Raw genomic sequence first — 16,282 nt, forward strand, 5'->3', positions numbered from 1 at the left:
TCTTGCTTGTTTGTCTTGCTTGGAATTATGCCATCTCTCCCTATGCCCTGGGAAACTGCCAACCCCTTGCGCCTAGAACCACCGATACCTCCCCTTCTTCCTATTTGCTCGCTCTTTTCTCCCATCCTTTCATAAAATTCCAGGAATAAGAATTAACATCCTCTACCCAACTAAAGACAGGGACAACCTTTTTGAAACTCCATCCACCAAAACTGTTTACATTGAGGAAAAGCGTTGCTCTGTTTAGTCAGAGAGCACAGAGACTTTTAAGTCAAAAAAAAAAAAAAAAAAAAATCCTCATCTACTGATTTTGAGTCCAGGCTTTATCCCCCAGAACCAGTCATTTCTCACAGTTGTTATTCTGGCAAAGTCACTTCTCTATTTAGGTTGCAGACCAGCATTTCAAAGCCTACCAACACATTAAAATATTAGCTTTGTGAGTGGGAGGACATCCAATCAGAACTCGAAGATTAGGGTGAGCAGAGGGTCAACCAGGGCAGGCCTAGCTCCTACTGCATGTCCAAGCAGCATTTAACATTTCGATAGTAAAATTACAAGAGCCTGGGCCATAGCTCAGCAGACTCTTGTGCCCAGTTTGAAATGAGAGCCCAAGTCATGTCCTGAAGTTTATGCATGTGTGTTCGGTAGTCAGGCAAGCTCTCCTAAGAGGAACATTCAGTTCTCACACAAAGCAATTTCCCTTCAGCAGAGAGCCCTCGTGTCCCCCCCACACCCCCGCCCCAAGAATGGGACAGAGGCTCTAATGAGGCTCAGCTCTAGCACAGTTGGAACAGAAATGCCCAATGCCTTTTGTGATTCAATAGACTATCACTTCTTTATGCACCTAAAGCTGCAAAGGAAGCAGGAACCAGGTGAAGTAAGAGTTTCAAGGAGTGGGAGGGCGTCAGAGAGAAGGCAACCAGGAATGGGGACCTGCCGTGTGGCTGCAGACCCTTAGAAACTGGGGTGGAAGCAGAAGAACATGGCGGTGCTCCCCACAAATTTAAATGTGGGAGAGAAACGGGCAAGTCACAAAGCTAGCATCTAATTAGGTGAAAAATCCATCCATTATGGCTAAATAGGCCATAAACAGTTAATTTTTACATTTTTTCTACTTTTTCCCTCATTCTTTTTTACCCCAAAATGACAATACCAATCTACTGTTTACAGCTCCACATTAGCTTATTCAACATCAAGCCACTGAAGAAAAATCAGAGGTAATTTACTCATAAAACCTTGATGAAGCTGAAGAATAAATTTTGACCTTACTTGGGGATTATCACACTTCCTGGGAGTTTTGTCCAGCCTGAAGCATCTCCTGGAATATCATCAACTAGGTGGCTAATATGATTCTACCTTTGATCAGGTAAAGGTCTAAGAGTTAATTACCTTTCCAGTTTAAGACAGCAACATTAAAAAAAAAAAAAAAAGACAGCAACATTTTTACAAATTCGGTAAAAACACACACAAGACACAGCATCAACGTGTGCTCTTACGTCATTTCTTAGGGAGAAAACGAGTGAGATTTCAACAGGAGAGGCTGAGGACCACCGGCAAGTGACTAGGCACAGTGGGGCTTGGGGACCCCACTCCCAGCGGGTGGAGCAACACGAGCTTGGCCATGAACTCACTGCAGGATTTCTGTCATGTCCTCTTCACCTATCTAGAAGGTACTGTATTATCATTGTCCTTCACAGCATGAGAAAAAACAAATGTACAGTTAAAAAAAAAAAAAAAAAAAAAGCTTTTATAGCCCAACACAATGGGAGACCCACTTGAGGTTTTCCAGCCACTCGAGTTTAAAAAGGAATTGAAGATGGACCCTTCCCTTCTCTACTGAAAAATACAACAAGCATAACACTCTCGGGAATAGTACTTCCTAAGTTCTAAGGGAAAAATGCCTTTGTCTTTGAGCTCTGCTTCCTTCCATTAGTGGACTTCTAGATGCTTCTGACAGCTATTCCATCTCCTGTGTGTACCCTATTCCTACACCCGGCCTTGCACCAGCCATGACTCAGGCGGAGCACTAAAGCCAACACCGCTTGTTTAAAAAAGAGAAAGTTATCTGTACACCCAGGTTTGTAGGAGTATTATTCACAATAACCCAAAGGTAGAACAACCCACATATCCATCAACAGACAAATGGATAAATAAAATCTGGTAATGTCCATGCAATGAAACAGTGTTCGGCCCTCAAAAGGTTTCCTTCCTTCGGAGGACTGGTTAATATTCAAGCTACAACACACAGAAACCTTAAGGACATTATGCTAAGTGAAATAGGTCAGTCACAAAAAGCCCAACACTGCAGGATTCCACTCACAGGAGTTATCTCAAATAGACAGACTCTTAGTAACAGAAGCAGAATGGTGGCTGCCAGGAGTTGCGGGGAGGGCGGTGGACAGTGGGAACGGGGAGCTATTATTTAATGGGTAGCGAGCTGCAGTTTTGCACAATGAAGAAGGTCTGGAGACTGGTTGCTCAACAATGTGAATTAACACTCATATGAATCTGCTACTATCGACCTTGCTTTAGAGACAAGGAAATTGAGGCGCCGAGTAAGGAAATCACTTGTCCAAGACCACGATTACACACTGATGGTACAGATGGTGAATTCATGGGTCACCCCCTTTCTCTCTCTCTCTCTCACACACACACCCCTTTGTCTTTCAAAAGAATCTTCCCCCAGCTTCTGTAAGCCGGCTTTCCCCACACCATTCCCGCTAAGCTCCTCTTGAGAGTCTCCAGGTGCCTCCACATCACATCTGCTGTTCTGTGAACGTCTCTTACTGGGTTTTCTCCTGGTCATCCTCCTGCTTGTCTGACCACTCCTTCCTTATCGCATTCCTAAGAAGTAGATGGTCTTCCCCAATTTCCACCAAAACAATGGCGAATGGATAACAAAATGAACGGCTAAGTAAGATTAACTGTAGCTAATTTAACACAACCACAGGGTTGAGGCTTGTAAGAGGTTCCAGAGTCCTCCAGATGCCCATTCTCCCGAGTTGTCACTTAGAGAGAGGATTCAATTTCACTTACTTTACACCTCAAAATGCCTAGTGCAGTATTTGGCACATAATAAACCCTAAGATTTCATTTAATCTTAATATAGCTAAATTCTCACATTCAAAACCACTTTCCCTAGTATATGCTGCCAAGTTCCCAAACTATTCAACGGTCCCCTTCCTTCCAGTGCCACTGAGGGGTCCTACAGACGCTCCATTTAACAGCTAAAGAAGGAAGAAAACATCTCTGTTCTACTTCCCATGTCCTTCTCAGAGCCCTGCCAGGCCCCCTGGTCTAGAGAGACCCAGGCAGGTTATTTTGTAGGCATTTCTGAAAGATGCTGCCCTCCCTGACTCTCTATCTCAACTGCTATTCCTGCCCTCGGAGGGTCCCACCCGAAATAAAAGCACTGAATGAGATTAAAACATTCAAATAATTTTCCTGCATTTTCTAATTAATTGAGTTAAATACCTGAAACCCTAATGAGAAAATCCAAGGACGTTCCAGAGGTGTGTGCATGTTCAAGTCAGCTAAATTTTGGTGAAGAGTAAATCAGGTTAGCAATAGATTAAATCCGTCTTGATCTGTCCCAATGACTAGAAAGTCACAAAATGACACAGTTTCGTTCTTTGTTACCTTCCCTTAAAGTCTTTGCTTTACCCACTGGCTTCTGTAAATGTTTTCCATTTCACCCTTTTTTTTGGATAGTACATTCTGAAATCTACTTCAGATCTCTGACCTCACAGATGTTCTCCTATTAGTTCTGTCCTCAGCAAAATGGAATGTTAATGTTACGATTTACTCCACAAAAATCAACGGCGTAGCCTTCACTGGGTAAATAAGCTCCTCTGGTGGGTACGGCTATCCACACAGCATTAGATGTGAAAAGGGACTTCAAGAAACAAAAATCCATCCTGGGGAATTCTGAGCTTTCTAAAATTGATTTTTTTTTTTTTTTTTTTTTTTTTAAAGATTTTATTTATTTATTTGACAGAGAGAGAGCACAAGTAGGCAGAGCGGCAGGCAGAGGGAGAGGGAGAAGCAGGCTTCCCGCTAAGCAGGGAGCCCGATGCGGGGCTCGATCCCAGGACCCTGGGATCATGACCTGAGCTGAAGGCAGACGCTTAACGACTGAGCCACCCAGGCGCCCCTAAAATTGATTTTTTTTTTTTTGTTGTTTGCTATAGATATTGAGACTAATGGCCCACCTCATTCCATACACCCCAAAAAAAACAGTGAGGGAAGAGATCCTTAACTAGCCTAAAACATGAACAACACCCAAATTATGGCAAAACATTAAGATCAAAATTCAACAGTGAATGATCATCACTGAGTTGGGATGGACTTCGGCTAGTCCAAGAGAAGAGCTAACTTTTTTCTTAAGTCTAAGAAACAAAAAAAAAAAAACCTAACACAAAACAATAACCAACTGGTAGATCCATTTCGGACGTTCAAAATGAAAATGATGGAATTCAAAAATCAATTTTTATAAAAATTTGACAAATAAAAGGTTTTTTTTAAATAACAGAGGTGTATGGTACATGAGGTTGGTTCGAGTAGATTTTTTTCTTTCAAGGACCACATTGCTTTTAAAGATTAAGAAAAGAAAAAGCCTTTCCAGACTTCCGAGAGTTATAGCAAACATTCTCTTTTTTAACAGGCTTGTCTTGAATTATATGTGTATTCAGAGTTTAGGCTTTTTCAATTTTTTTATTGTTTTTTTATAGAACACTTGTGTAAAATCATCATTACCAAGCCAGAAGGCTCTTCTCTCCAGGAGACAATTGTCTCTAAAGCTCAAGTATCTCAAAGGGACAAATTCCACCCAGAGAACACTGAGGCACAGGAAGGGGTGTGTGGGATGGGTGGTGAGCAGGCCTAAAGTAGCCCAGGGGGAAGGAGTACTTTATCTCAGTCTTACTTGAGAATGGCTCCCCGGGTAGTAATCAAACATCCAACCAACTTTTAGTCGGTTTTATTGTTCTTAAATTCTCTATAGAGATGAACCCTCTTACTGCCTGTATTTGGAACTGAGCACACCTACTGGCATGCCATTCGTGAAGAACACATCATATGGAATATAATTATCACCACCACCTCCAGGCAGTCTTCCTGACTGCCATCCTCCCCCGCCCCCCAGCTCCTCTATTGGAGCACTTGTTAAAAAAATTGCATTTTCTGTTTATTTTTCTTTCTCTTTGTTAGACGATGAGGTCCTTAAGGTCACGGACTCCGAAGTGACATCACGATGACCAAATGCCTTGCAGAGTGCCTCCAAAACAACCGGTTCTCAATAGAGCCAATAATTTAAGGAAAATCCACTGAGCATCTGTCACTGACCAGGCCCTGCTCCAGGCCCTGCAGATATGGCAGTGAATAGAATATATGAAAATGGTAGCCTTCCTCAGGCTTACACTCAAGTCATGTTTGCATAGATGAACATTTCTTCTTGATGGCTTAGAAATTTAATCAATGAAACAAAAGGGAAAATATACATATGGCCTGCTTTTACATAATTCCTTCAAATTCTCAAAGTCCAAGCCTGACCGCAAAGAAAATGTAGAGGCCTGGAATTATCACTTTACACATTAATTTCCCTTTATCAATCTCAAAGGCATGAGACAGGGTCCTTAAGTTTCCATCACACTACTAAGCCCACAAACTCTAACTTATCCCTTGGATGCAGCCCACAATTATCCTCCAAAACTGAAAACCATGTTGGGAAGGTATGTTTGAGGGGGACCAATCCTGCACAACCATCCAATACTAACAACTATTACATGTAGAGCATAATCTTCACACTCCTTTCATATTACACATTGTCACTTTTGAACCCTCAAAGAGCACATGAAGTGGATAGTTTAGAGCTTCTGTCTCCTCTACAGATGCCTAAGTGGAAGCTCAAGGAGTTTATGTCACTTGCCTAATTTTACACAGCTGGTAAATTGCAAAGTCAGACTTAAAATCAGAACTACAGACTCCAACATCAGTAGTTATGCTCTAACAACATGACAGCATCTAGGGGCACCTGGGTGGCCCAGTCGGTTCAGCGTCCAACTCTTGATCTCAGCTCAGGTCTTGATCTCAGGGTCGTGAGTTCAAGCCCCGCACTGGGCTCCACATTGGGCATGGAGCTTACTTAAAAAAAAGAAAAAGGAAAAAAAAGTACAGCTGAAAATGGCATTGGAAATATACAGAACACCCAAACTCAACATGATTCTCTGGCCAACACTGCCTTCCTTATTTACACAGACACACACACACACACACACACACTCTCTCTCTCTCTCCCCCCCCACCCCCCGAATCTAGAGACCCACAGGCAACCCCACAAGTCACTAGTGATGAGGAGGACTCTTCTCTGCAGTTGTCAGAGATTAAACCTTCCTGACAATTTAGTCGTAAGTAGTTTATGTAATTACCTCACTCGTTTCTGGATCACTGACTGTGATCTTTCCATGTTACTAACTAGATGGTCAAACATAGCAAACCCCATCTGTGATCTCCTGAAGGATCAGGACACACACATATTCCCCATTTATCTCCACCCCTCAGTACATCTCCTGACAAGTAGCAAGAGTGATCAGCAAACCGTGAATGAATGAACGAATGAATGAATGACATTACTACACTAGCAACTGTGAAAATGAGTTTAAGAGCTTTGGTTCATTTTTCTGCTTCTTTCCAGTCTCCTATTAATTAATTTTGAGCCACTTAAAGGCAGAGATGCTCTCTGTCTTCCAGTATAAATCATGTACAGAACCCCAGATGGTGTCATGCTCATGTGGCATGTGTGTTGCTTCAATATTTGCTCATTGATTTGTTGCTCAAATACCACTACTGAGTCATGTTTGTCTGGCAAATCAGGCAATTTTAATAATTAGCGTCTGAGGTGGGAAAGTGCCTTTTTATTTTAAAACATTAGGGGTGAACATGAAGTGATACTAGTCTACCTGGAAGGATGTTGGATGCAAATAGACCCTAGCCCACAAAATAGAAAGAAAAAACTTCATGTAGATAAAATCTAAATGTAACACCACTTTTATTGCTTTTTACGTACACACACACCAAGGAAGCATGCCAAGTAATACAAGTACCCTCAATACCTCTCAGAGCCTGGGGAATCACTTTCTGTTTACTTGCAATGCGGAAACATCAACTATTGCTTCAGGAAAGGAAAGCAGCTCATTCTCCAGTCTACAATCACAAATTTTAAAAATTGTTCTCAACCGAAGTACATGCACTCAACATGTTAGGTCGAATGAGAGATTCTAATAAAGAGAGCATCTGATGCACTAGCCTTCTGATGGGGGCGGGGGGATTGGGGTGAGCAGGAACAGTACAGATCATCCAAGTCAACCTCCCATCTAGTAAAAGAAGGCCTTTATGTAGTTATCACTGAGATCGTCAGGAAATGCATTAATTAGCCCATGTTTCCATGCCATAAACATAATTTTTCTCTGTTGGTAAAAAATTTTCAAGTAGTTCAAGACCATGCTTTTGAATCAGAATTTTAAAAGTAGTGAACTGTGAGGACGTTGTCCTAGAATACGGAGCCAAATGTATACAGACCACAGGATATGCCTGGGAAGGGACATTTTAAAAAAAGAAAGAAGAAAGAAATCCTTGATCTATTTTGCTATCCTATATTTCTCCTAAGAGATGCTCAAAGAGAGCACATGTTGATTAAAGAGTTGGGATTTGTGCATTCTGGTTATCTGAGGTTTAATTTTTGCTTCCACACTGAGAAAAATAATTCGATACTATGAGCTCAAGCAGATTACCGCCAAAGGCAATGATGTTGTTAGTGCTTAATTCAAAACTCTTCTGACTTATTAATAGCATAATTTCTGCCTTCGGATATTTATTTCAATTGAAGCTTGTCCAATGTAAAATTATACTGCCATGACAAACTAGCAGTCTTAAAAGGTACAGTAGGTTTACATGATTTCATACAAGAGACACAGTACCGAAAACTAGGGTATGTATAAAGTCTTTTTTATAAATCCCATCACGGCACAATGTTCTAGGTTAATCCATCGATCTAAAGAGTCCCAGAAGGCTCAGACCATAGTCATGACCACCACCTACATTATATTTCATTTGTATTTCTAAATCTTTGACTATCTCCCTTTCCAAAGGAAGAACACTTTATAGGCTCTCTTTTCCAAGAACCTCTTTCAAAAGACACAATCGAAAAGCACACAAATGGTAAGCAGTCCCTATCCCACATGGAGCGTATGTTCCCATCAGCCAAAACCAAGTAAATGTATATAATGTCAAAATGATACACAGACAATGGGGCTCCAGCAGCACAGTGAGCAAAGGAGAGGAGCCTGGGAGGCCGCAGAGGCAGCAGGAACGAGCAGTGAGACCACACCGTCTTGCGGGCCGGCCGGCCACCTGTAGTGGATGCTGTTGTCTACCATCCAGAAACCCCTCGGGGACCAAGACAGTCACTCCTCCAGGCCCTGGAAAGCCTGCTTGCAGACAGCAGCCAGTGAAGTAATGTCCATGAGCAGCATGACAAAGGAAACTGTCCACCAGAGTTTAAACCCCCTGCTTGGGTACATCCAGCAACCTGGAAACGAAGGGTGGGAGAGAGAGATCTGAAAGGTCATCCCAGCTTCAGGGATCACTGTAACATCAGCCGAGCCTTCTCCTGCCACCGCATCAAAGCTCAACCTCTCGCTCTGTGCAATCCTGCTTCCCGAGCCCCTCAGAGGTGTTATTCCCTGGAGCCTTCTTCAAACCTCCCACAAGCACATTCCAGACTGAGTCCATACCCTGGGGAACCCGACCTATAGCTTTGGGGCGGGTAGGTGCAGGGTTTGTGCTCACTTTCAGGGAAATGAGAAGTCTCTAGAGGTTGAAGCAAAGGACAGCATACTCTGACTCGTGGTCTGGAAGGACCACCCTCACTGCACTGTAGCGAGCAGACCATCACGGGAGCCAGTAGGCCCCAGGAGGGGTGGGAGCAGCAGAGACAGTAAGGAAGCAGAAACCTACGGTCACCCACAGAGGCAAAGCTGACAGGCTTGAAAGTGGAAAATACGAGAATGGGCAGCTCCGGTCCTCCTAAATTCGTGTCTCTAGACATAGAGGCCCCATACACACAGCCACTCTTACAGGTTCAAATTGTCAAAACCACCACTGCCAGACTTGAACATGTATTTCAACTTTTTATAAAAGAGTGTAAAACAGCACCCAAATGCAGTTTAAAAGTTAAATATTCAAGAAACAGACGAATGATACAAACTCACAATTGGTCTCCCCACGTAATTCTTCTTCCTCCCTGGTTCAACAAGCCCAACAGTGCTACCTAGCCAATCACTTCGGCTAAAAAGATGCGAGCCTCACCCCTCCCTGGTGACCATTCCCTACAAACACCACACCATAACCATGAAAAAGTCCCACCAATTTCATCTCCAGATACTTCTCCCATCTTTCTCTTCCGGGCCACGCTCAGTGTCCCTGCCTTAATTCAGGCCTTTCTCCTGGATCCCAGCTGGATTCCCTACGGCAGTTCTACCGTTTCTCAATTTCTCTCATCCTCCACACGACTGGAAGAGTCATCTACTATCATTCACACCTCAACTATAAATAGGAACTCTAGTTCAAGATCTGACCTTGGCTTCGCTCACCAGCCTTCCCCCCACCCCACCACCACACCCCAACTCAGAGCTCGCTGATATTTGACGACCGTAGTTACCTGCCTATCCCAGGATGGTTAAAACCCAGACCGCCCCTCTGACTGGAAAACATGCCCTTCTTCCTAGATTGGATCTTAAAGAATGAGGTGCAGTTAATGCAATGAGAACATTTTCCCCAAAAGGGCCCCCTTGGAATGGATTATATTCCCTTACCACGCTGAACCAAAAGCATCTATTTCTTTTTTTTTTTTATTTAAGATTTTTTATTTATTTATTTGAAAGAGAGAGAGAATGAGATAGAGAGAGCATGAGAGGGAGGAGGGTCAGGGGGAGAAGCAGACTCCCTGCCGAGCAGGGAGCCCGATGCGGGACTCGATCCCGGGACTCCAGGATCATGACCTGAGCCGAAGGCAGTCGCTTAACCAACTGAGCCACCCAGGCGCCCCAAAAGCATCTATTTCTGCACCCACCACCACCGGATTCCAAACTCCTTGAGGGCCAAGACCACTTCATGCACATCTTTGAGTTCCAAAGGGCAGCACAGTGTCCAGTAAATGACCGGGGGGCGGGGGGGAGGGGGCACCCTGGACTTAACTTCTATCCTTGCCTAATAGTTTTTATTTATTATTTATTTTTAATTTTATTTGAGAGAGAGAGAGCAGGAGTGGAAGGAGGGACAGAAGGAGAGAGAGAATCTCAAGAAGCTCCACACTGACGCGGGGCTCGATCTCAGGACCCTGAGATCATGATCTGAGCTGAAGCCAAGAGTCAGACACTCAACCAACTGAGCCAGCCAGGTGCCCCTAATATTTATATAAAGGTGAATGGATATTTCAAAACAAAACAAAACAAAAAAACTATACTGACAGTGGCAAAAAAAAAAGGCAAACTTATGTACAACAGAATGGAATTTTAAAACAACTAAAAATTTAACAAATGCCAGAAGTATTCCAGCTGCAAATATTTAAGACATCCTGGTCTCAACGTACTGTCTCCTTCTAAAGAATAACATGAAACACATTATTAACTAGTGCTAATGGTTCTCTTCTCCCAGAAAGCAACACAAGCAACACCCCAGAGGTGAATGAAAATGAGACTCTTGGATATTTATTCTGGGACTTTATATATGGTGGAGGCATACACAGGAAAAGTTACAGAATTATTTTTCTGGATTCTTTTCCCTAAAGTGTCCAATCTATTCTTCCTCTGCCATTCCCAGGGTTAGAATACTTAAAATAGAATTGGTGGTGAACACGGGTATAAAAAGGGAGTTGTAGTCAAAATTAAAATATTAATCCAAAGGAAGTTCCTGTGTTAATAAGTCCTCACCACTAGTGATACACCTTTCCGTGAAGTTTCTAATGATTTTAATTACATATTACTTATGCCAAAAGTACTGAGCAAGAGAAAAAGGGAGGAGGGGGAGAGAGAGAGAAATAGAAAAAGCAAAGGCTTTGGTCAAGTCCACATGTGCCCGTCTAGCCATGCAGTCATGTGGTTTCTGCTGGGCTCTTCCAGAAGGACATGTCCTCACAGAGCTCCTAGGCGCTCCGGCGGGAGGGGGACGCAGGGAGGAGCTGTGTGAAGCACCGGGGCCCTGAGTTTCGTCGTGGAGTCAGCAGACACAGCACAGATTCCACAGGGGAAAAAAAAAAACCACCAAGGGCAGAAGTGGCCCAAGTTCTGGGAGACCCAGTAGTTAGAGGAAAGCCTTTTATAAACTCAGTGGAAAAGGCACACACACTGCAGGCACCAGAGTAATTACCAAAGCCACTAGGCCTGTCTGCCAAGCTGGGCTGATGTGGCCTCTTGACCAGGTTTTCTTCTTGGCTCCTGCAGCCCGCTGGTCCCTCTGCTCTTCCTGGTCCTAAATAAACGAGCAGATGCTCGCCTCCTGTACTACAGACCCTCTGCTCTCCGTCTTCTGCTGGGTTTTGGCAGCTACTTCAAATGGTAGCGCATCTGTGAAATGGACCAAAGCACTCCAAAATTCTACTTCGGGGTCGTTTAAGAATTTGTCTCTACAATTTCCCAAGACTATTACATTTTCCTACCAAATATACAAGCGCGACCCCCGGAAAATCACTGAGTAATTTTTGTAATTCGTGTGCTCTAGGCAAATACCTGTCATTGTTCCAACACCAGAGTGGGAGGGGGAATCGAGCTGGCTTTTAGTGTTCTCCTCACTCTCCCAACTGTCTCCGCGCTCTCTTCCATGGCTGTGTGCTAACAACTCCCAACTTTCTCTCTAGACTCAAATCCTGACCCAGAGATCCGGGGACCTAATGGACATTTCAACTACGAATTGCTTAAACTTGCTTAAAACTCCTCTTCCTCTGGCCAACGCACTTCATCATCTACTGGTTTCTCCCGCCTCCCAGGGGGAGGCATCCTCGACTTCCCTCTTCAGCCTCACAACCTTCATGTCAATGAAGCCATCCTGCCTACGCCAGGCTCTACTGACCAAGAATAGATAAATTCGTCAGATTTCAGTGTGCTTTCTGAGTATCTCTCTCTTCCAGGCTTGAGCAAGCAATCTGCATTGGAGCGCGCACCCACTGTGTGCATGTAGCAAAAGGCCTTTTTCATTCCTTCCGATCTCCCTCCAGACCGTGTCCCATACCCCAGATTCAAAAGCACTGGCTTGCATCAAACAGGACCCACCTCCTTATATCTTTGGGAGGAAAAAACTAATTGCCTTTCTGAAGCCACTATGTAAACTCTTCTCAAGTCAGAGCTTAAAAGAGCAGTTCCCATTTCACAGCAGCAGCATCTCCAAGGAAAATTCAAGAATGAAACAACATATTTCATAAAACCCAAAAGAAACCCAATGAGTCAGTTAAACAGTAACAAGTCGCAAAGCCAGACTAACCTGGATGGAGGCTTAAAGAAGAAAGTTTTGGTGAGAAGAATACAAAATAAAGTTACGAATGGTGCAAGTCCCTGGCTGAGACTGATTGCGGGTCTCCTGCAAAGAGACACCTGCACAGCAGCTCAACATGGGTATTTGTTCAGCCTGTCCTCAACCTGCTGAAATACAGCTCAGACAGAGGGGTGTTAGGAGACAGTTCCTTAAGGCTGGACTTCCAATGCAACTCCAAGTAGAATTTTCAAAGAATAAAATGCCTAACTCTAAAGAGCAGGCTTACAGTTTTAGCTCTGATCAACTTTGTTAGAAGACTATTCCCCGGTTGGTAGCTACATCAGAATGAGGTCTTTTTCCTGCCTATCTTTGGGGAGCAGAATCACTGCTCTCCTGACCCCACACGAGGAGTGTTGATCATAAACTCGGGGTGCCACCTGACACCCCAGAACCCGGTGGCAGATGGAAGGACAGAGGTGGCAGAAGCTTCTTTCTGTCATAAAATTCTTCTTTCCCCTGGGTTGATTACTCAAACTCTAAAGCCTCCTGCCTCTCCCCCCACCCCATTCCAGCCCACTCACATTTTCCTTAGGCTGACTGACTCTAGGAAAACAAGTATTGCATTATGCTTGACTCCCTGGAATGAGATCAGTTCTAGTTTCAAATTCCCTTCCAGAACAACCCCAAGGCCACAGACCCCGTAAAAATCCCAGCTGCTCAACGGTGCAGAAGGCCTGAGCTACGACAAGAAAGCATTACTTCAGTCATAATCAGCAAATGCGTCCTAACCCTGGACCACCATCCTCACAGGTCTGTTCCCCAGCGCCAGGCAGGAACACGTCTGTAAACAACCCAGTCTCAGCTCCTCCTCCCGAGGCTGCAGCGCAGTGTTCCGCAGTGATTTTCTCCAACTGGCACCATCTGTGCCTGCCCGGCCAGACGTGCTGACAGAGCAGGCTGCGTAGACCATTACTAATCTACCAGGGTCGGCGGGGTCAGGCCTGCAATGTGATGCCTATAGATTTCAAAGGCCGGCCTTCCCTCTGTGCCAGCTAATCAATCTATGTTGAAAAGCAAGCACATTTTTATTCTTCTTTTAAATTTCAAAGAAAAATCTCGTTTTAAAGTTCTTTGGGTGGGGATCGCTTGCATGTAATCAGGGTCCTGATACCGGCTGAGCTGTAGGAGATCTTCGGGGCAGGAGGCTTACCCGCTGGTCCTTTGCCAAAAATGGGTGACAAAGCCAGAAGGACAACTTTCCTCCCACAAGGAAAGCCTTCTAAGCAGCAACATAGGGGAAGGCCAATGTAGATGAAGATTCAAATTCTACTGCAAAGTCACCCCTCCCCCCCAGGGGAATCTGCAGAAGGATAGTAAATGCCAACAAGTATCCTATCAGGATCGTAGTGTGTGAGCCTGGGCAGTGTCCCTTGGGCTGGTGAATAAAAACATAGCATCACCCACCTTCCACTTGAGAATTCACCCACCAGGGTTTCTCAACGGCTATCAGCTGCTGATCAAGTGCTTACTAAATGCCTACTGTGTGTGCCAAGAGCTTTACATTCCCTGCTGCTTCTCTAAGTTCTGTCTCTGGGTAATGGGGTTACTGTCTACAGGAGGCCGAGGGCCCCATGAACACAGGACGTCAGTCCTGCCTTCAAAATGCCCATCAGGTCAGCACACATTTATTTCAGGTGTGTTGCAGTAACTAAAAGATCTGTTAGATGATTTTGTAAATACAATTTTTGGTCTGTCAAGACCAGCTACTGTCATCATTTCTTTACAGATGGTATGTTATTCTAGATCTTCAAGTCCTCCAATGACTCAATCTGCTAAGAGTCAACCAACCGCCACAAAACGAAGACATCACTACAAGTTCCAAAGAAACCAGATCTGTATTTACAATGATTAAAGGTTTAAGGAAATTAAGATAAGTGACCTCATCTTCTTCCTTTTGCTTAGATATCAGTTTCTCCACTTAACAGAGTTTAAACTGGGCTAAAAAGGTCATCATAAGGAGGAATTTATGGGGCTACAAATATAGTGAATAATCCCTCTAACCCAGATCGTTTTCCTTGGAAGGCTTATGAAGAAGTGGGCAGGGAGGTTCACGGACCTGCCGTGGGCACCTCAGCACCATCGGAAGAGCAGGTTCCATGAGTTTTCGAGTCATTTCTTCTTCCAGTTTTTCCAGATTTCAGGCAACTATGGGTAACCAGGCTGGGAACACATCCACTCCTCCCCTCTCAGGGTGGCTTTACATATCTACAAGTCAGTCACACCATCACTTAGCCTTTATCTATCCCAGATCAAAGCAGCACTGCTATTGTAACAAGACCTCCTCGCAGCCTTCCGACTTCTTATCTGGATATTATAAAACAAGCCACGCACACAAAACAAATGGAAACACTTAAAATGAGAGGTTTTCCCTCCACTGTGATTTTACTAACCCATCCTGGGACCAGCTGGCACTGAAGATTCCATTCTCTTTATAAAATGAACACCTTCACATTCCAGGACGACTCGTTTGGGTCTTTGAGAAGCCGACTTTATGAGCCCTAACTTCAACATTAGGCTTTCAGTGTAAAGTTTTATGAGGTCTTTCCTCCACCTCCAGGCCCTATTCTGTTTTAGGGGCTGGAATTGTTCTAGACACCAGCACCTCTTTCGTTTAAACAAAGGCTGCCTGACATTTCACTTCATTCCTCCCTCCCTGTCTGCTTCTGCTGGGGCAAGAGATAAGAATCTAGACAGAGACTTTCATCGTGTTTTACCTGTAACTTGTCTAAACCACCAACTGACAAACACGGGCTCTGCCTCTAAGCACCGAAGGAACCCAGGGCTGAGAAGGAGCTGCACAGGCCTGTGCCTCCAATGTACGTTTCGGTACAGAAGCAGCGGGTGGAATGCTGAGAGGGCAGGATGCCTAGATGGTGGACCGGTAAATCCTTGGCAAGCCTAAAACTACCAAGTCAAGCAAGAAGGTGGCAAAGTCAAGACAAAAATATGGCCACAGAACTCATAGTAAAGACCTAAACAAATCCATGGGTCTAAGTAGAGATGGTCACAAATCCACGGGTCTCCAAGGGCCCAGTCATCCCCAAAAAGGGCAGCCAGAACAGATGTGGTCAGACTCTTCCACTTTAAGCAACTCAACGTTCCTGTCGAGGCACCCACCCACTCTTTTGCCTCCTAGGTTTCTAAAGATATAATCATGCTTCACTAGCCCATTGCCAAAAGGTAGGATTTAGGTTTGTTTTTATCATCAACTCTCTATTACGAAGTGTGGATATTAAAGCATCAACTTTAACTCTGCGTTTACAGAATTACACTTGTTGGTCAGCGGGGAAAAAGCCCTCATTTCTGAAGATGTAAACAGAAGGACAAGAGGAACAACGTTAATTTTATGCTCTGCCTTCCATGATCAGTTAGATTTTTCTGTGGTTTATTAAGATTCTAAAGGAAGATTCCTGCAGGGTCCTTAGAAACCCAATCCAACTGGAAGCCCCCACCATACACCAGACACTGGGTAGGGCCCAGGGGTGCTAAGATAGGACCTCTGCCCTCTCAGCATCCTGGGACAAATGGGAAGCAAATGCTCAGAAGTCCTCATGGCTACAGTTTTTCTTAAGAGAGTTATTTGCATGAGATATTGACACAACAGCTAACCTCTTCTGCGTTCAGAGAGGGAGGGAAAAACAATTGCCAGGGTTAGAACACTGAGAAGTATTTTGGTTTCTGATAAAATGTTGGTAGAATATTA

The sequence above is a fragment of the Mirounga angustirostris genome, unplaced genomic scaffold (assembly GCF_029215605.1).
Source record: "Mirounga angustirostris isolate CCGP_5_RB_7025 unplaced genomic scaffold, mMirAng1.0.hap1 SCAF_8, whole genome shotgun sequence".
Taxonomy (NCBI): Eukaryota; Metazoa; Chordata; class Mammalia; order Carnivora; family Phocidae; genus Mirounga; species Mirounga angustirostris.